Raw genomic sequence first — 24,824 nt, 5'->3', positions numbered from 1 at the left:
AGGATTACCAGGGCTATGAACCTCTCAGTGACTCATACTTTAATGAAATATTTCTTACCATGCAATATATGATGGTGCTAGTCAAAGTGTGCTCCATGGATAAGTGCCAGTGTTTAGAAACTCTAATTGCAAGCTGTCATCACCATAACCTCCTGGGCATGTTCAGCAGATCTATCTCAGGATGTAGGACATAGACCCATTTGGATGTAGTCAAATTCAGGTAGTGAGTTGCATGAATGAGCTGAGAGACCAGGTATGGGTCAACAGAAGGTTGGGATGCAAAAAATAAAACTGGTCCTTAAGCAGAAATAGTTTGAGAAGCACAGGCTGCCTGGCCCCTTGCATCAGAATTGCCTAGAGAACTGAATAAAAGGCAACTTCTAAGGCTTACTCTGGGACCTAACAAGTCAGAATCTCTGGAGGTAAGACTGAAAAGTCTTTATTTTAAACAAGTAATCTGATTGCTTCCTCATACTAAAGTTTTGGCAGCAGTTGTATTAATTCAAATATAGCTTTGAAGGGTTCTATTCCCTTGTTAGCCATTACAGATAGCATTTATCACCAAGGAGTGGCCCTGAAAATCTACCTCCAACACTGAAAATGCCTTGAATTCCATACACTAGTGAAGTTTCATACTAGTTATACCCAAAAACTACTTCATTTCTGAGAACATATTAACGCATAGTGTTAACCACCTTTACCCCTCTCCCCATAGCACCAACATCTGGAGCTACTATTTCATTTAACATAAGTTATCTGGAATATAAACTAAGAAGCCAGATACCTGCAGCCATTTAATAAGGGGACAAACAATGAATTATATAGTCAATTATACATGCACACATCACTAGGCTACAGCATAGAACTTTATAACCATGATAGCAGTTTCACAAATGTGAAAGCTAATTATGCTTATTACATTTGGATTATATTTAATAAGTCATATGTTACAGCAATGCAACCTAAGTGTTTAAATTGTTGAGCTTCTTGATTTGGTACGTTTTATTTATGGGAGTATTGACAAATATGGACTATATTATTCCCCGATGTGTTGTATAAAGTGGTAGTTCTCACGCATGGACAACCATTAGAATCCCTGGAGGAAAGGCTGAAAAATGCAGATGTCTGAGCCTCATGTCAGCGATCTTTGGTAACTCTGGGACTGAGGTCACAGGACTGTGTATTCTCAAGTTATCCCCCTGACTGGAGTGTGCAGGCAGAGTTAGGAAATCATTGATTTAATGGCGCTATCACTATAACATAACCTGAGCACTGAAGTCATAAGGGGAGAATTGTATCTAGACGTGGATATATCAAAGCCTCAGGAAATGCATATATTTGAAAATTAAGTATTACATAAATAATGCACAGAAAATATGCAAATTAGCATCTACTATTCAGTAGTTAACATGAGCCCTTTCACAGGGACTGCTACTTTTAGGATCTCCAGGACTATGTGCATCTGAGTGCCTATAAAATGAGCAAATATGCTGATTGCAGTATCCCTTGAAAAGCCAATTAGCACTGAAGGTGAGAGAGGCAATTCTGGCAATGAACAACTGAAGGAAAAACCTAATCTTGCACTGCTGCAATTCACTCTGATTGTCCATTGCTTATCTGAAGTTCTGCAGGCTGCATCCTGTGCAGAAGGGGGAATGGCTGAGCAGAAGCAAAGGCACAGGACCCTGGCAGTGGGGGCCTCCTGCTACAGAGTCTGAGAAGGGCTGAAGTCAAAGATGTTGCAGCACAGTGGAACACTACCACTCCTCCTGTGCGACATCAGCTGCACCAGACTGTGTGCATCAGGGGGAGATTCAGAGAGATGTCACTGCAGGGAACAGTGACACTGCAGGGGACTTGGTGAGGGACAGGTTCAGGGCTCTGCCCAGATCCACTGGCAGTGCTGATCCTACCATGAGATGAGAGTGATTTCATTTGTTGATTTGCCTAGCAAAGGAAGATATTCTGAAAGAAAAATTTAGTGTGTTTCAACCAGCATAATGAAGCATTCGCTGTGTTCCAAACCTAGTGTCCCAGGCTGATCATATGGAAATGAAATGAATTGCTTCTGCTCCCTATGAGTTCACAGTCCAGAATGAGGCAGACATATCAACAGCTGCCTAAAATAAACCATAAACCAAGAAGTACTAATGGAGGCAAGCTTAGAGCTGAGGGACACACCTAGGAAGCCACGGTTTATCTACCTGGGTCTTCGGTGAAACTTGCAGAGAAGATTGATTTGACCAAGGCCTTCAAGAATATATGGGAATTCACCAGGTGTACAAAGGAGAGATAGAGGTAGAATGGAGGGAATAAATTGGCAGAGGAAATAAATCAGCTTTATGGCATGCTCAGTAATTGCAAATATTCTTTGATGTGGTGCCATGATACAATAGAGGCCAATTTACAAAACACTCTTCAGGTCTAAGCTACTCATTCCACAGATGAGAACACTGAGATTCAGAAGGATCCTAGTTTGAGCAAGCTCCTAGCAAGTTACCTGCCCAGCCACTGAGATGTTCTCACACCCAGCTCCATGGTACCCTCTTGGTCAACGTTCAGAATCCAGAAGCGGGCCAAGGTGCTGTCTGGAGGTGCACAAACCAGCAGTTCCCCTTCTCCCAGTAGTCACAACAATCCTGGAGGCTTGCATGAACTGCATAAGAAAGTATAAGACAAGTAGCAGACAGGGGTCCTGTCCCTGTGGCCATTGGCAGGCCCCTTTGATTCTGCCTGCTTCCGGGAAACAAGTATTACTGTTTCCATAAGTGGCAACTGATGTTCATGGAAGGGAAGGGAGATGCCAGAAAGACTGGAGTGGGCATGTGAATCTTTCACAATGATGCCTGAGGAGCTTACTCAGCCTGCCCAAAAAAGGGTCAGAGGACAGCTAAATTAAAATATTCACTCATTCAAGAAGCACTTAGGAAACAGCTACTTCATTGAGACCACTGATGCGCTAGGAATTGAGGATCTAAAATGAGTAGAAGATGGCTCTTGCTCCCAAGGAGCCTGAGGTCCTGTGGGAAATAAGGGAAAAGTCATGACTGCAGTGTGATAGGCAGCAGAGGGGTAGACTGTGGAATGAATACGGAGAAGGATAAAAAAGCAATGTGACCTGGAGGAAATGCTAGGTGAGTGTGTGGAGGCTGTGCAGGCTCAGAGGCTGGTGGAGGATGCAAGGGGGCACGCCTCTGACTCGAAAAGGTGTGCACTGATCACAAGAGTGTGTCAGCTGCCCGCCCACGGCCCTAAGGCACCCGGTACAACTATGTGGATCAATTCAGTGCCTTAAAATGTAACTGTCCCACCTCCTTTTCCTCCTTCTCTCCCTCCTTCCTTTCTTCCATTCAGTCTCTTTCTCTGTCTTTCTGTACTTCCTTCTTGGGTTTTTGTTGTTGTTGTTTCTTTTCAGTTAATTTGCGTGTTTTAAAAATGTGTGTGTGTGTGTGTATGTGTGTGTGTGTGTGTGTGTTTGGTGACAGTGTGACTGTGTGTGAGAAAGAGAGAGAGAGAGACTGAGTATTAACAACTTCATTGTGGAGTGAATCAGAAGCCTGAAACCAGTGGTTCCCAACCAGACACATTTTGCCCACTCCACACAAGAGTCATTTGGGAATTCTGAAGATATTTCTGGTTGTCATAACTAGAGGATGATGGGATCTAAGGGATAAAGAAGTGAATACTGATAAATGTTCTGCAGTGCACATGCAGTACCTACAACAAAGAAGGGCATGGCTCACAAGGTCAGAGTGCTGAAGTTAAGAAACTTGCTCTAGAATTTGATAAAGGTAAAGAATTTAGCCTGTACTTGACCCTGAGCTAAGAATTTTCTAAATATCATATTTAATCATCAAAGCAACTCTGCAAAGATGTTAATATTTTCCCCATTTTAAAGATAACCTCTGTCATCCTGTTCAGGGTCACACAACCAAGATTCCAACCAGATATGACTCCCAACCCTGTTCTCTAAGAAGCTCTGGCCCACCCATTCCCTTTGTACCTTTGTAAATGGCAGCCAAGAATATCAACTCTGTCCTTTCTCAGAGCGGTTATGAGGACAGCATTGAGATGAGTTTTGGAAAGTAATGTGTGAGCAAAAATACAGTTCATACAGTACGAGTACAAAGGTAAGCACTGAATCTGAATTCCCCTCACCTATGAAACAAAGACCTTAGAAGCAGATAGAGCTACAAGATTCCACCTGGCTCTAAACACTAGGGCAGCATCGATTGATTGAATTGTCAGATGACGATAACTCTAAATTAACTGGTACGTCCAATTTCTTGGAGCAGTTTGGATAGTTGGTTTCATCTTAAATCTCCACTTCCAATCACATCTTGAAGTCCATCCAGTCCTACCAATTCCTCTCTCTGGAGTTGAGAGAAGAGTAAAAAGAAATTCAAGGGAGAACATATGAAAAGGTATACACTAAGAAATATTCTTTGTGCTTTAGTATAGCAATGATCCTTTTTTTTTCATTAAATTCTTTTATTGGTACATTGTAGGTATACAACACAATTACATTTCTCATTGGAATTGTACCTTTACATAATGCATCTTGGTTCTTATTTTTTCCCCATTCCTAGCCCTCCCTCCACACCCCTCACCCTTCCCTATTTACAAAGACTTTATTTCCATTTTTTCCATTTCTCATCATTTTTCCTTTCCCTTCTTTCCTTTCCCCTGCCCCTCCCACTACCCCTACCCCTTTGGACCTTTTCTTCCTATTTTACATTTTCGATTATTCATTCTAATCATTGGTACATTTTAGGTATACAATATAATGACATTCATCATTGGAAATTTGCACCTTTACATAGTCTCTCTTGGTTCTTATTTTTCACCCTTGCCCAGCCCTCCCTTCAACCCCTCCATTCCTCCCTATTTACAAAGATTTTATTCCTATTTTTCCATTTTCTCATATTAAACCCATTCCCTTCTATCCTTTCCCCTAGCCCTCCCACTTCCTTCCCCTTTGCCCCTTTTTTTTCCTGTTTCACATTACCTATTATACATTTAGTCCTTATTTACACTTTCAGTTTCTCACACCAGAGAAACTATTTGGAATTTATTCATGTGTGTCCTATTTATTTCACTTAAGAGTATCGTCTCAATGTGCATCCACTTAGCTATAAATGTCTCTAATTTCTCATTTTTTATGGCTGAGTAGTACTCCATTTTATTTAAAAACCCACATTTTCTTTATCCAGTCTCCAGTTGATGGGCATTTGGGCTGTTTTCGAGTTTTAGCTATTACAAACTGTTACAGCAATGATTCTTGTTGGGGTCCTGCTTGGATAACTGAAGAAGATATTTTCCCAGGAATCCACAGGAGAGAGACCAGCTGATCCATTTGTAGCATTGAAAACCCACTTCCCTCTCTGGCTGGGCCCCAAGAGCATTGTGTGAAACTGATTTTACATGCACCTCGGTCCCTTCTCTAAAAAACATAACTAAAATAAAATTCTGGGGCAATATTCTCAGGTCTTTAATGCCAAGAATCAAGGACCTGGATTGCTGGATGCAATTTGGGAGCTATTGGTTTCCTCTCAACTCAGAAGCCTTGGAAGAGGTTGACTCAGCTGCCTAATGGAAGCTAGAGCCAGTGCACTGCTGGGCTGGGGCTGTATAATCCAGAGGGTGGATTGCTACAACCAACTCTGAGTTGCTGAGTCCCAGGGAGGACTCAGGATGTCCAAGAATTTAGGAGATCAGTGGAGCCTGGAGATTCTCCCCTTTGGCTTGGTGGTTTCAGACTAGGTCTATTGATAGTCACCCCCCCCACACACACACACACACATACGCGCACAAAATGACTAAGCCCTTACATTTTTAGACTCTCATTGGCTTTCAGGACTCATCACAACAGTGAAATGTGCAGGTCAGGTCTTGCCAGGTGATATTTGAATGAAGTCAAGGCAATTATTCCTTGGCTGTTCCCACTCTCCACTTTTCATGCCTGGATCTGTTTACTCTACTTTTAAGGTCTGCATGTATGGAGTTTTCCAGACTAAAGTTAAAAGTCTTCATTACCCAAACCCTAAAGAGCTTACTAATCTTGTCTGTTATCATCCCTCTAAGCTTATCATTCTAATTTGGGTAGTTGCTCCACATGCCCCAAGCATAGCTTTGCACTATGCCCACATTACCTTTCTTCTGCAAGGCTCTCACACCTGGCCACATCTCCATGACCATCTGGAAACTACTCCACTTTCCCAAAGACCTTGCCCAAGGAGCAGTTCCTTTGAATAGCTTTCTCTGGCTGATTGAGGACTGAGTTGTCTTAGATGGCACTGAGGGTTTATTTTCTTCTAATTCTGCTTCTCTCACTCCATCCCTTCACCAAACTTTATTTTTATTCATATAACACTCTTACTCTGGACAACCACTGCAAAGATTAGATTGTTAAAGTCCCTTAATATCCCCATGAGAATAGCACTGTTGCTACACTAATTTTACAAATGAAAAAACTAAGTCATAACAGAATTAAATGACTTAGCCAATATAACACAGCTAGTATAGGGCAGAACTGATATTTGAGCTCAAATTCTGAGGTCCTGGAAAATGAAAAATGTCTAATAATCTTAATTTTCCTAGGGATAAAGTAATGTCTCCAAAGGATATTAGAATTCAGGTCAGGGAAAAGTTTATGTATGTACAAGGAACTATGGGGAACACAAGCAAAATATTACAATGTCAAGATTTTATCTTGCTTTATAAGCTAAACCTGTTTTTCAACATATCTCTGAATCCTCTCAACAAAGAACTCTCAGAAAAATGGAAGTGGTTTTGTATGCCACTTTCTCTCTTTGGAGGGATGGCTCCTGGGTAAGAGTTGTCTCCTGAGGACTGAGAACCAGACCCAGAATGGCTAACATATGGTTAACCATTAACAGGGTGGTTAATATATTTGGTTTAGAGTCTAGATGATCTACGCAAAGGCTGCATCTCTCCCTAGTGTATTACCTTGGGTAACTTGGCATCTCTGAGTCTTATATTATTGATTTATAAAATGGGAATGATCATTAGATCCACCATTGTATTAGGATGGATGAGCTTAAGCTGGAGTGACAAGCATCTCAAATTCATCAGCGGCTCAGTATAACAAAGATTGGTTTTTCAATCATACTCAATTCAGGGCACCAGAGGGGACTTGCACTTTGCTGATGGATGCTCCATCTGATAGGTCGGGGCTTCCCTCCCACAGCACTATTGACATGTTTTTTATAGACGCTGTTCTGTGCATTGTGAGACATTTAGCAGCATCTTTGCCCACTGACTACATGCCAGGAGTAACAACCAAAACTTTCTTCAGACATGTCTAAGGCCAAAACCACCCTTGGTTGAGAATCACTGAGATACACCTTTCCATAATCAGAACAGCTTAAAGCAACTAAGAAAGGTTGAACACAAACACCAGCAATTAATTACCAGTCTCCAAACATACTCGTTTTCCCTCCCCATAGAGAGACTAAAGCCAGCCACATGGTCATATGTAACTCCAAGAAGGTTGGGGTACAGTACAATCCTATAATAAACCAAGAAGAGAGACAACAGACATTAGTTTTCAACAGTCCTAATAAGCAACTATCTGGGCTTGTTGAGATGATTGAATGCAATAATCCAAGCAGAGTGTTTAACACAGTGTCTGGCTAATCACAGGAGTGCACAACTTGGAGACTGTCGATATTAGAATACAGTGCAAAGCTGGAACCCTAGGAAGAATGAAAAGTTGTGGGTTTCACTGGCTATGCCAACAGTTCCTTTACAGCAATTCAGAAGTCCCACCTCACTTGTTCCAGCTTTCCTTCACCTAAAGGCCAGTAAAGGTTGATTAGTTTGTAGTGCTTGATTGCAAGAAATGATCTTGTTAACAATACTTTTGGCCAGTTGAAGTTTCCTGTTACTTAACAAAAAGAAAAAAGAACCTGAGGGCTCCAATCTGTTTAAAAGACTCCTCCTCTTGCTCTTAGGTTCTCACCACGGGGGCTATCTTCCTTGAATATTCCATGCATATCATCTTTCTTCCTCAGGGCCTCTGCACATGTTAATATTCCCCTTGTCTGGAATACTTCCCTCCGATTAATCTAGCTAAATTTTCCTAATTTATTCACTTTCTAGGAAAGTGACTCTGACTTCTCAGAGTACCCAATCCTTTCTAAACCCTCATACTAGTAAATGCTGCTATCTCTAAGATCTTTCCTTCATCACATGTCACAATTCTCTACCTTTAAATTATTGGAAGAATGTTTGTCTCCTCCACTGAGTGGCCAATTCAGTCAGGATTTTCTATCTTTGGCTAATCTTATAATCCCAGGGCCTACTGCCTGGTATGTAATAGATACTCAGTAAGTAGCTGTTGAGTGAATGAATGAATAAATGCCAACTTAATGAATGGAGGCCAAGAGTCAAGTCAGAGTATACAGTTATCTGTTTTGAATGTTTTCCTTTACACCACACTGCATGAGACACGGTACTGACTCTATCACATTCCCCAGGAAGGGATAGGGAAAAATCCCCAACCTAAATGTCAGGCTCCTCACCTCCTCTGAGGACACTCCCAGCAGAAAGCCACCTGCACACACAGTGACCGCATGCCTCACCCCAGTCTGCCACCACAGCAGCCGTGTTTGCAGAGAAAGCACAGAGCTCCCGGTTCCTGGTTGGGAACCATGGTGAGGGGACTCCAAACAGAGCTGGCTGGGCAGCCTCCAACTGGAGCCTCCAGGAAGAGCCTGGAGGCCGAGGGGCCCTGCTTGGCCATCCTGAGGTCCTGGGGTGAGTCTTCTCTTCTTCCTCAGGGTTTGGGCTCCGCTCTTGGCCTAGCTCGCCTGGCCCACTCCCCTTGCTCCTCAGCAGCCTGGCCAGTGGCCTTTCAAACTTGAATGGGAATTCCTTTTCTTCTTTCCTTTCCCTGGAGGGAATCTAAATCTCTGGTCCCTGGCATGTTGCCCTTTTCTGCCCTTCTCTCTTACCTCCACCTCCCAGCAAGGATAATTGCTTTCTCCCTGGTTAACTGGGCCCTTCTCGGTCAGGGGCACATCCAGCAGACCTGCTCAGATGCCACCGAGTAGCTGCTCGCAGCCCCCTGCCTCTGCTGGTGAGCCTGTGAGTCTTCTTCTCTCCTTGAAATATGATCATATTTATAGCTTTTCACCAAAGCCATGCACAATATGCCTAAAAGCAATACAAGCAAATATTCCAGACAAAACTCATAATTGGCAGAAAAGATTTGTTATAGAAAAGCTGGATTACTAAGAACAAAGCCCTTGATACAAACTCACACTAGAGTAAAAATAAAGCAGACAAGCAAACAAAACAAAGATGTCATTTTAACTGACATTTTCTTATAATTCTAATTTAACTGACTCTTTCTGCGGCTGTTGTTTTCTAATAGGTGCAAATGAAAATCTATGGTGTTGGACAAAAAAAAAGAGTCTGATAATTAATGCTGATGTTATTAGGTATAGCTAACATCGTTATAAAGTACATCTAAAAAAAGATAGCAAATCTCTGGTGGTATAATTCACTGCTTTCATGCCATTAAATCAATAGAGTGCTTGAAGTCATTATGAACAGAATGCTGCTACTGGAGTAGCAAAGCCCCTGAGCCAAAGATAAAGATGATAATCAGAGGGAGAAATCTATGGTGTGAATCAAGAGGTATATATTTTTTATTTAAGTTTATGGCAAAACTCTCAAGTAATTAACTACAGATGAAATTGTCTTTGCCCCAGAGAGTAAATTCATTCATACCAAGTTTTATCCACAAAAAATGGCTACAGTGATGTATAAATTATTCAGAACTTAGAGGAATCACTATTACAATGCAGGATAACATCTTTTATTAAATCAAGAAGTCATTTTTACCAAATCAAGGAGAGTTATGCATCGTATAATTCTAGAGCTTTTTTGCAGGCTGAAACACATTGTAAGATCATTCCTGAGGGAATTACTTACTAAAAGATGGCCTCCCTCCAGCATGGGGAAGACAGAAGTTTAGCTGTGGTTGCTACTTTAATCTGATTTACTGCTTCTGAGTCACTAATGTGAGGATCTAGTCTGGTTGCCACTAAAATCAATTCTCTCTAGCCTCTGGTCTTTTTTCTCTCTCATTTTTATTTGTTAATTATTAAAATAAAAGCTGATTATAAAATATCCATATAAAACAAACATGTATATAAAGTGAAATTCTCTTTTTAACCCACCCACCCAAGTCCAATCTGTTGCCTTCCATTTCCAGAAATGACCAGGAATGACAGATGTCTAGCTTGTCCATAGTATGTTTTTAAAAATAAAAGAATACACATAGAAAGTATATATACATACATATGTATATGTATATATGTGTGTATATATGTAAGTGTGTATATATATATGTATAAATGTATAAACATATGTATACATATGTATATATATTCACATAGTGGTGTAAGGTTATTTTAAACTTACAAATAAAATTACAATATATATTTTGTTTGCAATAAGATGTTTTTGAACATAAGAATATGTCCTGGAGATTTTTCTATGCCAACAGATACAGAGGCATTTAATTTTTTTAATCTAATCTGTTGCATAGTCTTCCATTCTATCAATCAGCATGGTTTGTTTCACTTTCCTCCTATTGCTGGGGTTTGGATGGTTCCCATTTCTTCACTGTCACAAACATGTAGCAAATCTATACACACACATGCACATATATATGTGGGGACCTGTATCTATAACGTGTGTTTCTGATATACTGCTATAGGGTATACTGTTTCTGTAGGGACTGTGGGCAAGATATATAACCTGTCTGCATCTTAACAATCCCATCTGTAAATTTAAAGGCTGCTTCCCCAAAGAAGAATTAATTGAGCTAAACCATATGTGCAACTTAAACTTTGATGTCACAAAAGTATCACACTGTCCTTTGGAGGAGCCGGTGGGTTTATGCCGTTGTGGTGGGGTGTGTGGTGGTACATGGTTTGCTGTGTCTTCACCACCAGTGAATATGACCCACAATTTCATTTTTGCCAATGTAATGGATAGAAAATTGCATTCCATGCTTGATATCAATTGCATTTCCCTGCTTCAGAATCAAGTGGACCCAGCCTTATGTTTAGGCACTTTGCATAATGAATCTTCAGTTTTTCAATATAGTAATTCAGAACCACATTGAACCTATAGAATAAAATAAAGTGAGGTAATTCAAACTCAGACCTGTATACACTATGCAAAGGAACCCTAGATGAGCTCTTTTACTGAGTTATTTATTCTAGTAAAAGATAGCAAGATAAAAATATGGAAAGGGCTCAGTTAAGCTTGTCATACTTTGTGCAGAAAAGAAGCCCATGGAGCCAGATGTGGTGACACACACTTGCAATCCCAACACCTGGGTAGCTAAGGCAGATGGATCATGTGTTTGAGGCCAGCTTGGGCCTGGATTACATTGTGAGATCCTATCCAGAAAGAAAGAAACAGAGAGGGAGAGGGAGAGGGAGAGAAGGGAGGGAAGGAGAAAAGGAAGGAAGGAAGGAAGGGAGGGAGGGAAGGAAGGGCGGGCAGAAGCCCACGGATCCAGGCTATACAGGCTCTGACCACGTGCCCAGACATGTACTACGGAACTGTGGAAAAGTCATATGATCACTGTACATCTCAGTATTCTTACCTGTAAATGGGGCTGTTAGCGTTGCCCTCTTGATAGTACTGCTGCAGTGAGACAGTGCACATCTGATCTTCAACATGGTGCCTGAAATATAAATGTTGGGCTCTATAAATGTTATGCATAATGATAGTAATAGTATTACATTATTATTACCATAAATCAAAGAGACAGCTACATGTTCACAGGGAGAGAGAGAGAGTCTGCACAGGGAATAGGTGGCAGTTGAGCAGGTCGAATGGAGAGAGTCGCAGGTGGAAAGCTCATGGATCTTCTGTAGAGTTCAGTTAACCAGAGAGAAATGATGAATTATTTCCTAAATGCAAACTAGTATCTGTAGAGAAAGAGATCTTGGAAGTCATGCAGTACAAAACCTTCACTGTGTACAAGAGAAACCAAGACCCAGAGAAAACTGTCTTTACCTAAGACCACACAGCTGCCCAAGCGACAGAGCCCAGCTCAGGATCTACTCCGGGGTTACTACGTAGATCTGCTACTACACATTCTGCTACAATGGCGACCATGTGCAAGTCCATGTATTCTCATTTCTCCTGAATGCATATCCAGGAGAGGAAATGTTGGATCCAATGGTAAATGGAATTTAATCCTTCAGGGAGCTATTTTCCAAGCTACTTTCAAGAACAGCACACTATTTTACATTCCCACCAGCAATATATAAGAGTTGCAGTTGTTCCACATAGTCGTTCAATTTTTGAATATGTTTTTGTAATACTTCATTTGCATAGAAAAATCTCTACCCTAAAATTAAATACATATATTCATGCCTTAGAATCTGTGACAATGCATTTGATTACGTTTCTTACCAGTATTTGTAAGGCAACTACTGCTGCTTGTGGTGATGATTACTAGCATTTTTGTTTTTTGAGGGTTTAAAATGTTCTAGGCTCTGTTTGAGTGATTTTTGAGTGTTAACATACATTTAATCCTCCCAGCAACCCTCTGAGGCAGGTAGGCCAGCAGAGAAATGATAGTAGCTTTTACTGGAGGAGCAACAGTAGACATGATAAGAAATAAATCGATTACATCATTTATTCATTTGCTTATTTAGTTCACAAATATTGACTGATCATTTACTCTCTACCTGACATATCATGTGGTATACCAAGTTCACTGCTATAAGCAAGAGATTTCCTCTCTGTACTTGATGGATGAACTTATAACTTCATATCAAAAGTCATCACAGAAAGATTTCAAGCTTTGGCAACTAGAGAACAATTAGCCTATTTTTCTGATATAAAGAAGATGGAAGTTCAGGGAGGTGGAAAGAATAGGTATGAGGTGATTTCAATTTTGCATATATTGATCCTCGGGGATCTATAACCCAGGTAAACAAACAGTTGGATATGAGGAGCCTGTGCTTAAAACAGAGATATGATTCAATATATACATTTGGGACCCAGTAATTGAAATCATGGGTACAATTTCCTAGGAGAAAAGTAAAAAAAAAAAAAAAAAAAATTGTGAGAGAAGATCTTCTAGGACGAAGATCCTGAGGAACTTTGACATTTGCTGGAATTATGAAGTAAGATGAGGCAAGAAAGAACAGCCAAGTAAGAGAGAAACCAAGAAGTTGCAACATTCCTGAAGCAAAGAGAAAAGCACATTTCCTGGAAGGGAGCTGTCAACAGGTCTGAATGCCACTCAAAGGTCAGAGAGGGTAAAGGTGCCTTGGACTGAAGGATCTGACAGGAGACAGGCAGGGAACAGTCTATGGGAGAGTACAGCAGGCCAGGAGAAAAGGATGGGGTGTAGTCAGATCAGTCAAAGCTCATTTAATAAGCTTGGTAGAGAATAACAAGCTTGAACAGTGATCAGTAGGGATAGGACATAGTTTCTTCTATCTTTGATAGAAAAAACTAAAATGAATTTAAATTCTGTTGGTCAGAGTTCAGCAAAGTCTGAGAGTAATAACTCACGCTTGAAGTTCAACCATCCATTTATAATTTTGCCTGTACTCTTGGTGTATAGATTGAGCAAATGTTGAAAGTTTTACTAAGCATGGAAGAGTAGAAAAGCATTAGCTACCCCTTGGATCTGTCATGTACAGATCAAGTTATTTAATTGCTTTAAACTTTGGTTTCCTCATCCTATCTTTCAGGATTCCTGCAGCAATGAGCAATAGCATATGAAAAACATTGTCATCACACCTGGTACAGTACATAGCCAGTTCCCAATACATGGGAGAATTTATTATTTCACACCACATGGCTGTGTGATTTGTGTTAGTCAACTCCCTCTTTCTTATGTTTTCACTGCTGGCAGGATGTTGTATCCATTAATCTCATCTTCAGATAGCTACCTGTGTTTGTGGTCCCTACGAGTAATTCTCAGGCGATGCTTCATTCATCCATCATCAACAGGTTTTCATGCCTTCAACATAACTTTGCCTTTCTATCACATTGCCTTGCCATGTTTTTAATCACCTACTGTTGTCTTCGTTGTCATTATCATTCCATAAAGGGGAGTTCCCAACCACCCGCCATCCGCAGCCTTGGGCTTACAGTGTTTGGACTGATTTGTTTCCATATTACCCTCCATTCTCCTCTTTCTCAAGCCAAACTTTCCATTCTTCTCCTGTGCTCATTTTCTTGTCACCTTCCAGGCTTGACAAACATAATTTTATTCCTGATGCTGAGCTTAATTCCTTTTAGGATTCTAATGGTCCTTTGGCTATCTTGGGATATGCCATTTCTAGTTGAATCCAACCCTTAGGACTCTCCTATCACTTTTACCATCTGGTTACTACAGGACTGTCAAACAAACTTTGACCAGAGGGAAAACAAGAAAAGAAAAAAAATAAGAAAGCCAACTGACATAAATGAGCAATTTACCCTGATAGAGGAGATTCTGGAATATGCTACATATTTCACAACTTCAGCTGTCTTATTGATAGCTCAAATAATGGCTGCACATTACTTTGAATTTAGGTTTGTGGATTAACTTGCTGTTGTTAACTCCCTTTCCTGAATGATCTCTCTCTGTAATTTTGCCATTTTTCCTTCCTTTCCTGTACATTCAGAATCACACCAACATCTTGATTCTTGCAGTCCCTGACCCCCGACGTGCTCTTAGCATCTATTCAGTCAGCCCTGCTCTAACTCTTCAATGTCTTTTGAAATCATCTGTTTTAAACTCACATCCAAGCCCTCTATTTCTTCTCTTATAGCACTTAGTGATTAGTCTTCTCCGAACTCCACTTTGATCATATCATTACCCAGCTAATAATAAAAAAACTTAACATTATTTGAAAAATAGTATCCACATGCCCTAGCCTTGCCCTTTTGCTTTTTCAATATCTGCATGCTTTAATTCTCATTCAGAACAGTACAATCTACTCCTTATTCCCCAAAGTTACCCTGAAGTTGTTTTTCCTTTCTTTTGCTCATATAGTTTCACTCACCTATAATCATCTTCTTCCTCAGCTCTCCCTGGAAGTTCTCTCTAGTTGAATATCCTCCTGAGAATCAATGACCAAGATGTTCATGATCTCCATGACCATGAGCCGAGCGTGCTCAGCTAGCTTGGTCACGCGTGAAAATGACTCATGAAATGCCTGTGTTTGCCTGTCTTTCATTTCTCAGAATTGTATATCTGATGAGCCTCTTAAATGTGATATTATCAAAATCATTATCTTCAGCTATATTACTAGAAATAAAAGTCTCATGATAAAGGATGTTTGTTCTCTTCTGTGGAGTTCAGCTTCCACCAAATGGAACACATTTGAATCCACAGAGGAGTGGAGAGAGGGAGAGGGAAAGGGAGAAAGGGGGTGGGAGGTGGGAAAAGTGATCAGTAAACCAGGAAATTGGAGAATGAGAATATAAAGTGTTGGACAGTTGTCTCCATATACTTGTAGGAAGATACTCAGACTTCTTCTACATGTCTCAGAAAGTCAAGGGCTGTTTATAGAGGTCAGTCAGCACTCAGAAGGGCCAATGGCAGCAGAGCCTCTTTGCTGTACAAGACATGAAGCCTTTGGCTTCTGCATCATGAGCCCATTAGAGTGCTTTCTTGGAAGGTGCTGGGATTTTGGTGCAGCCCTGAGGGCTGTGCGACACAGGCTGGGCTGTGATTGTCTGCCTCTGGGACAAAGGAACTTTACCAACTAACATAGCCTTACTGGTACCTGCTGGGTGAAGATCAAGCCTGGGCACTTAATAGATTGCCTTTCTGCAAATTGGCAAAGAAGGAATCTATGACTAGAAATTGGCCATTCTTAGTACTGGGATTCTGAGAACTGGAAAGCTTTCAGAAATAATATCAATATAGCTACAGGGATATAGATTCCCACTAAAATATAATTTAAATGATAGTTTTTAGCCAATGGAGGTAATATAAAATAATGTTGGTATAGAAGAGCTCTATAATCCCTTTTAACCTCGAAAGTATATAACTCTATTACATCTCATTTCTTCATTTTATAGATGAGGAAACTGAAAGGCAGGGAAGAATTATGACTATGATATGACCTGTTGTTGCTGCTTTCCTTCTGTATCATGAATTTGTTATGCTGTGTATATTTGTCATTGCCTCCATGTGTAATTTGCTTCCCCTACCCCCTACCTTGACTAGAAGCATAGTTGCACACAACGGTGTGCATGTGATTGTGTAAAACATGTGATTGTGATGGTGAATGGCTCACTTTAGTTCATCCCTGTCCACATCTCAGGTTCAAGACCCCAGCAAAAATTAAAACAAAATAATAACAACAGTAAAACAATTCATCTTTTACTCTTTTCCCCTACTTGAGACTATTGGCCCTTGCCATTATTTCCTTTCCTGACCAGATGCTTAACAAGGTCCTCTGGCCATCAGAAAGAAAGAGAAAGAAAATCAATAGTCTAATAATCCATAAATTATAGTTGCTGAAAAAAATGGTCCATTTCCTATAGAAAGCCAGACGGGGACTAATGGACAGTAGAGAATTGGTCTTGGCTCCTTGGGGTGTGTAGTTTGGAGGTTACCTGTTGTTTTTTCAGGGATTATGAGGCACCACTTGGCTTCCATTTGGGTGGAGCTCACCAGAACTCTATTCCAAGTCTGAGCTCTCTGTTTGCTTATTAAATGGGAAAAGAAGGGCAGAGAGTAACCTCTTTGTATAAGGTGAGCCTAATATTAATAGCAAACATTTATTGAGTACTCATTATGTGCCAGGAATTATATTAAGCATATTGCTTGGAAAATATCATTAAGTCCTGTACCATGATTTCCCCCCCTTTATACCTAGAGAAACTGAGGCTTGGGTGGGACAGTTAACATGCTCAAGATGACACAACAAATGTTGAAATGTGCAGTTCAAGGCATTTTTACCAGCACCAAATCTGCTAACTGCATTATATAGTCTGTGCTTTTAATTCTTTGCTCCCACACTGTGGACTCAAGCGGCCATATCTTCCATCAGCAAGCTCTGGGAACACACGACAGCTCCTGCCCTGAGCATTTCAGACAGGTTGGGCTGATACTATACAAAATAGAATTGTAATCCATGAGGATGATTGGGAAGATGGAGGCGATGTTATGCCAGAACCAATAGTGGCCAGAGCAGAAAGTAAGGGAGGGAACTCATGGTCTATGTTTTGCTGATTTACAAGGATCCTCTCCCAGGCTTCCCAAAAGCACGCAGAGGATTTTCATTCTAGCCGACAACATGGAGCTCTGTCCAGTGAGAATAAAGACAACCGTGTTTAATAGCTACCAATATACAGAATGGAAAACAAATTTAAAAACGTGAAATCACAAGGTGCACTAGGTTGGAAAATGAAGGGATGAATCAAGAAGTTAGGAGTAATTAGGTATAAAGGGAGAGGGAGCTTGCTGCTTACTGATTAGCCTTCAAATTTGGCTTTTCCTGAAAGCCCAGGGTAGATTATGTGTGTGAGTGAGCACATGTGTGCATTGTGAACACACACACACAGAGAACACTGTGCAAGTCACTGGCAGTCTAAAAAATTTGTGGGAGACATTCTCTGGCAGAGTGAGCCTCATTGAAACTCTATCAGGAGGACCCCTGGAAACATCTCTTCTGTTGTGAGTCTAGGCTGGCCGTTAGTCACACCTGTTCCTAAGCAAATCAGGGTCCACAATATGAAAGCAAGAGCACGTGCACTAAGTCTGTGTATATACGCTGATCATACACTAGCCTGCTTCTGTGTTTAACAAACCTGAAGGTGCACATGAATGATCCGGGGAACATCTAGTTAAAATGAAGATTCTGATTCAGTACATCTGGGGTGAGGTGCAACTCTGCATTCTTATCAGGTTCACAGATGTATCAGTGGCCTGTGAACCACGCTCCAGACCCTTTACATAATTGTCTTTTTGATGCTAACATAATGTGTATTGATTTCCACCTTTGGCAAACAAAACCTCCGAGACTAAGGGTGCTCAGTGATTTTCTCAGTCACAGTGTTAATGAGTTCAGTCAAGGTCGGGTGCCTGCAAAATCCATGCCACCTCTATGATAAGCCCCAGTAGCAGCACAAGTGCACATTCAAGCTGCAGTTTCTGTGAGATTCCACTTACAAATATGACTGCTAGCATTGGATACAATAGTCACCCGAGTATCCTGGCCCACAAGGACCTGGTTTACTCAGTCTGCTATATGCCTAGGTTTCAGAGCTGGGACTGGCTGGGACTGAAGTCAGGCTTCATATCTACCCTACACCTTCGTATCTAGGACCCCAAATCCTGGAGTCTTGACCCGGGGCTGAGCCCATTCTCTATTGTCCCAATCAGAGGCTCAGGAAAACTCCCTGTACTTCTGCGGGAGTAGCCACTACACAGATGGAGTCCTCATGACCTCGGATTGAATTGGCAGGTTAGAGTACCGCCTGGACGGTTCTAGAGTCTTTGTCCCTCCTTTGGGATGAATGGCTTGCCCTTAGCAGTGTACCCTCAGAAGGCCAATCCTGTCCTCCCCATATTATCAGCCTCCCAGTCTCTACCCACTACTGCTCTTAGTTGCCCTTTCCTGGCCTCAGTGGGACCTTCTAACATGCCTCATGGCAAGGAGATGCAGTTTCTGAAATGATTTCTGGGTGCCTGGGATTAACTTTCTGATTGAGGAGACAGATGGAAATGACCACTCACTCTTCTGACAGGCTATTTCTCTTCTTTACTCTTCCCCTCCTTTTTCCTCATCCTTAAATTCTCAAAGACTGAAGGATTTGGTGCAAATGTAATGTTTCCCAGGATGCCTTTCCCGATCAATCTGACTCCCTTTGATCTCTCCTCCCTTCGTCCACCTCCACCCAGTGCATCTTCTTTGCATCTATCTCAAAATGCTTACTTCACCCTTCTAGCACAGTCGCAGTTGCCCTTTGTCTCCTGGCTTCTCTTGTGTCTTTGGCTCCTCAGAGGGAGTGTGTCCATCTGGTCCATCTTTGTGTCTCCAGCCATGTGTTCTGCTATGAACTGAATGCATCACTACTAACTGAATTGAATTATTTCAAGTCAGACTAATACATGGCATAGAAAGGGAACAGAGACTAAGGAGATGGAAAGACAGCTGAATGAAAAGAAGGCTGGAGAGGGAAAAGGAGACTTTCCAGAAGTCTCATGGAGGAAATGAGTCTATCTGTCTCTAGGAAAGGGAATAGAATTTCCATGGTGGGATTACTGATAACTACAGTGATAACTAATAGTTGCTAACTGCATACTACATGCAAAATTCCGCCTAAGCCACTTGCCCACTTCAACCTCACTATAATCTCGTAGGGCAAGTTGGTCCTGTAAAAGTTTCCAGTTGACAGACAAGGAGGCACAAATAAAGGCAGGGACAGCTGGCTCACTTTCTCCAGAACATGCAGGTGGACAGTAATGAAGACAGAATTTGAAACCATAGCGTGTGTTTTTAAGATGAGCACTATAGGTAGAGAGAGGGCTGTCCAGATATAGGTTATGTGATGAGCCAGGCAGAACAACAGGCAAGCACCAGTTGACCCCACAAGGCAGGGCAGAGCAACCCCATTGTGGGGCCTTAGTGGTGTCAGACAAGGCTGGGAAGGTGGTCTGGGGACAGACCAGGGTCATGTTTTCCCTCCATGAGAATGAAGAGTCAGAGCCACAGAGAAGAAACATGGAGTCACATTTGCACTGAGGAGCATTATTTATGTGCTGTCTCTGGCCTGGCTTGGGGCTACTGTCGCATGGGGAGTGAGGATACCAGACAGTGCCCCTGGACAGCTCGGAGGGCCCTCGAGCTCACTGCAAACTCACACTTTGGAGAATAGAGCTCCTGGTGATGCCTGGAGTGGCCCAAATAAAAGTCAAATACCGCATTCAGTCCTCCAGGGGTGTTTTTGCTATTAAATTAAGTCTGGAAAATAAATAATTGTCTTTGGATTTGATTTGAAAGATTTTTGGTAGTTGAATACTTGGAGTTGGGGATGCTAACTATTTCTTGAAAGATTCTTTGACTGGTTCCCCCTGCTAGATTGACAGCAGTTCAAAATGCAGCCACGGCATCTGCAAAGAGATACTCCACCTCTCTTGACACAATTATCCCAGAAAAATAAAGAGGGGAGGGGAGGTCCTGTCATATGTTCCAGTTTTTATTGCTGCATTCCTTGGATGGCTCCGTGTGTTTACCTTTAGCTGACTTTAGACTTCGTGTTCTCTGTGGCTGCTGGCATCAGTCGCAGAGTTCTTTCATGTCTATTACTTCCTTAAGGAATGTCAAAGCCACGTACAGACCCACTAGGGGACACAACAGTACGAGACACAAAGAACCCTGCATTTGCTCACAAGGACTCTGAAGGAGGCTTTACACCTCATTCTCCCAGATGAGCTGTAAGGCCTCCAAGGACCGAAAGGGGGCACTCTTAGCACTTGCTCCCGAACCCCATTAATAAGACCATTTTGATGAATATACAGTGCAGAAAGCAGCACCAGCTTTAAGGTTGGTCCTGACTGTAGTAGAATGGGGTGAAAGAAACCACTCTTATTACTAAGGATTTAAAAACAATTTTGACTTGAAATTACAATCTCCAAATTATACGGCAGTTCTTGAGATGGCGGGATAAATGCAAAAATAATTGCTTTGTACAATACCTTGGCGGATCTATCATAAATGTTCAAAAGGAGTAGTATTTGAGCATATATGCTGAACATTTTCTACCTTTTAAAAGGCGCACTGAAGCAAGGTCCATACCATCTCATATCACAAGGGTTTAAGTGTGGAATGATTGTATTAGATAGCATTAGGCAGGAGTGAGAGGAAACCCAATTCTTACTGTGCTCCAAGTACTTTGCATAAGTTATCTTATTAGTACATTTTTGTGCACAAAGGAGCAGAGGGTCAGGATGGCTCTAGTATGCATTGCTCTAGTACGTGGTACAGGTAGGATTTGAATCCAGGTCTGTTGGATTTATTGCAAACCTGAGCCTTTTCCAGCAAAGAAGAGAATACAATTCAGGACCAATTTATTTTTTTTCACTTAGTCTCAGGCCCCTATGATCACTTTATCATGGTTTGAAGCCATCACTGGAAACTTCCAGTCACTCATGGATACAATTCCAATCATACTCAAGGACACAAACAAAAACTTAGTCTTCCAGCAAAGCATGTGAGTGGAGAGATGGCGAGAGAAAGGACCAAAGGACTAAGAAATGGAGGTAATTCTTTTACCACCACCTTTGAGGACGTTTGCTGGGGCCTGAAATATCCTACTTGTTTCCTTCCTGTGAGTGTCACAGGGCTACTACACCAGAACCACAGCCATGAAATACATGAAAGCACAGAGCCAAGACTGGGTTTTATTTCAACACCAGTGCTCTTCTCTTTTTTTCCCCAAGACCTTTACTCAACTTGACTATGTCTGTTCTCCTAGATTATAGTCAACATTCTAACCACCCAATGTGTTGAGAGGTTTGAAAGGGAGTTTTTGGTTAAAAGGAATTGGAAAGACCTTGTAGAACAAGGGTGTGTTTTTACCCACCTCCTGGCAGCTAATCGCCACCTGCTACCTCCTGGTAGGTGCTCAGAGAGGAAAAGTAGCAATGCCATGATTTGGCATGTAATGGGAAAGAGGGATTCTTCCCTGAAATGACAAAGCATGTTTGCCTTGTGATTTTCCTGCGGACCCTAAGGTGGGTGAATGGCTTGCAACTGAAGGATGATTTGGTAATTAAGAAGGGTCAGCCATTAGCCAAACTAAGAAAGCCCTCCACCTCAGGTAGGACCAGACGACCTCCCATTGAATATGGGCAGTTCTGTCTGTAACAATGTACTTTTCCTTAGCCTTCAAGGAGATCTCTACATCATTGGTGAAACTGTTATAAAACTAAATGTTTACACTGGGGCAGTATTTCCCAAGGTGCTAGTAAAGGCTCTGAAAAGTCCTGTAGTAAAGAAACCTATGTCACTTTACTTAATCCAAGGATTCTCATATATGCCTGACCACAGCACTTTTTTAACTAACAGCTATGAATATCCCATGGAAAGCATTTAGACATAAACATATAAACCCTTGAAACTGCTTAGAAGAAATAACCTCAACTTATTGATGGATTTGGAGGGGCTATTTAAAGCAGAACTATTGGTCACATATTTGGGATAAAAACTGAAGCTGCCTCCGTGGTCTGTCTAGGTTATTTTTAGATTTGTGTAAGTATGTGTGCATGTGTTTATATATGCTACATACAAATATGAATTTTAGCTGTGAGGTTAGAAGATGAGGGGAAAAAGAAGCAATCAGTGTCCTGCAGGACAAGGGGATGGTGTGTAAATTGAAGACATTACGGCCACTCTTTTCTGCTAGCAGACTGTGCACACAAACCAGTGTTGTGGGACCCCATAGACCTTTGGAAACATCTGGACAGCTGTTCTCAACAAAAGCCCTGACAATTAGAGATGATGCTCATCTCATCCACCTCCCAGGATCCTACTTCCTCAGTCCAGTGCCCAGCCCCTCTTCTTACCCTGACTTCAGCACCCAAAACACTTCTTTCAAAGTCATCGGTCTCTACGTGTGCTACTTATTTTATGCCCTTTCAGATAATGAGTTAAATAATTCAGAAAATAGTGTTGTCTTTTCAAGGCTGTGATTTAGCTTTCATTTGCAAACCACGTTTAAAAACCTTCTAAAGAAAATTCTTAGAAAACCAGTCTTTAAAAAAATTATATATATCTTTTAATTGTCGAAAAGTGGTGGGAGCTGTTTTTAAATTATTTAAATGAAATATAAGGTTGTTTTCTGAAACAGAAATTTACCCATGGGTTTTTTTTTAATTGTCACATATAGGGTGATTTTAAAGTAAATAAGAGCACAAGGTTCATATTATTTTAAATGTATATTGTATTTGTCTTTTCACCGCTGTGGTTTTTAGGTCTGTGAATAGCATCATAGTATGCAGGCAGCCTATTAAGCAGCCTGTTTGGGTAAGGAAACCCTTAGACCAGCACAATGTTGTATTGCTCACTGTGTGCTTCCAATACGGTTAGAATTCCACAACCTAAATGATCATTTGTTGAACAAATTCATGCTTTTATTAGTCAAAATACAGAGAAAACAGAGCCTCCCTGTTTCCAGATATTTGCTAATGCATGGTTAATTATCACATATAGCTTACTATAATTCATTTTACAGGGGAGACCTCCTGCAGGTAGCATACTAGCAGTTTATGAACCAAAATAACCTCACTATAGATTAGAGCTGTTTCACCGCCTCTCAGACAGTCGGTGCTTCTAGACCTTCTCACTTCACATTGCTAATTCGAACAAGGCTTTATTTTTATATTTGTCAGCAGCAAGACTGTAGGATGGTTGTTAAACTTCTCCCAGGCCTAATTAGAGAAGCAATGCTCGCATTCATAATGAAGCTCGTGTCTTGCTTGGGGAGGCAGTGAGCGGGCTGCTACCGTAGCTTCCTGGCAGGCCGTCGCTGGCAGTTTTAAGGTAGCTAGTGGCTGTGATATTAAATGACTGTTGAAATTCATTGACTCCACCACGGCTAATGTGTCTAGATGACAACAAGTTTACACGGTTCTTTTATAGTTACAGCAAATGGGTCCATTTAAATATTTATTAGGTGATTACGGTGATGTGAAATGGAAAAAAAAAAAAAGCAAAGTGCAATATCTCAAGTATGGCTGTTTTTAACTGTTTATGTGGGGTCCGGATCATGGTATCACTCAAAAATCGCTGCATCTTTCCCTTATAAATATTTATACTAGATCAGCAGTGATGAATGCTAATTTATTTGCATCTGGTTTTTTATTGACCTCTCCCTGGGCAGAGGTTAGCTTGGAAAAGCTGTGCAGGCATACTGGGTCAGAGGATATTTCAATCGGCCAACCCAGAGGCATTTTGACTGGCTGGGGCAAAGCTCCCTTTGCTGAAACTGAAGAGTCCTTTCTACTCCTGGAGATGCAGCCCAAGAGGATATTCAGGCAGCTGGTGTTTTGCCCTCAGTGGGACTTCATGTGCAGAGCTCGCAAGCAGTCTTGCCTCCGAAAGACTGCTTTTCTGTATAGCAACTTGTCAAAGCTCCTTGGCCTGAATAGGGTGAGGCTGGCCAATCTAGATGTTTGGCAGACTTCTGAAATGATTTTGTATTCTGTGAGCCATTCAAAAGACTACCTTTTCACAAAAGCCAAAAGGCATCCATCTCACACTGAATGGAGTATCTGAGACAAAGGACATAAACATGCACCCAGCTCTGTCCTGTAAAGGTTAAACCTATATGGCAGCAAAGAATCATGAAGTCTGTAGTGGGAACTGTCAAGCAATTTCAGCCAGATAAAGGGCAAGGGAAGTTGTCACTTTGCAATCGAATGTTTCGACTGTCTGGGTAGTTTGAGCAAAAGAGTGATTCCCAACTCGCCATCTATGATGCTATTGATTGTTCTCTTCCATGTATCTTGAGACAAGCTGTATCTGGATAGCTCTGATATAGAAAAATGTAGAATTTGCAGATTTTTAAAGCAGCTTTCTGAAATAGTCTGTTACTACATCTAGAATCTGCTGGAGATCCAAGGACTGTCCACATGGAAATTTGGATAGAACACATGAATCAGCCTTCTGAAGCTACCAAGTTTTGTCAGTTGGAAAAAAAAAAAATCTCAACCTTCAATTTGAACTGTATATCTCTCATTACAAAATATAGTAGTCTCTTGTTAGAGCTTGACCTGTGACAATAGACTTCAATCCTGGATC

At 41.3% G+C, this 24,824-nt stretch overlaps 1 protein-coding gene across 2 annotated transcripts in view; it reads left to right on the top strand.

The window, feature by feature from the left end:
- Positions 1–24,824, top strand: part of Ankfn1 (ankyrin repeat and fibronectin type III domain containing 1) — a 406,041-nt gene that overhangs the window by 42,441 nt on the left and 338,776 nt on the right. The window contains exon 1 of one of the 2 annotated variants that reach the window (XM_004859789.3): positions 8,602–8,781. The exons of the other annotated variant lie outside the window; for it this stretch is intronic. The gene's annotated coding sequence lies outside the window, so the exon portion shown is untranslated. Of the gene's footprint in view, positions 1–8,601; positions 8,782–24,824 lie in introns of those variants that run through there. 2 annotated transcript variants of the gene reach the window in all.

Source organism: Heterocephalus glaber, unplaced genomic scaffold, assembly GCF_053883595.1.
Source record: "Heterocephalus glaber isolate CG9 unplaced genomic scaffold, H.glaber_assembly_v1.0 deba00001773, whole genome shotgun sequence".
In the NCBI taxonomy this organism is placed as follows: domain Eukaryota; kingdom Metazoa; phylum Chordata; class Mammalia; order Rodentia; family Bathyergidae; genus Heterocephalus; species Heterocephalus glaber.
This window is presented reverse-complemented; position numbering and strand designations above follow the sequence as displayed.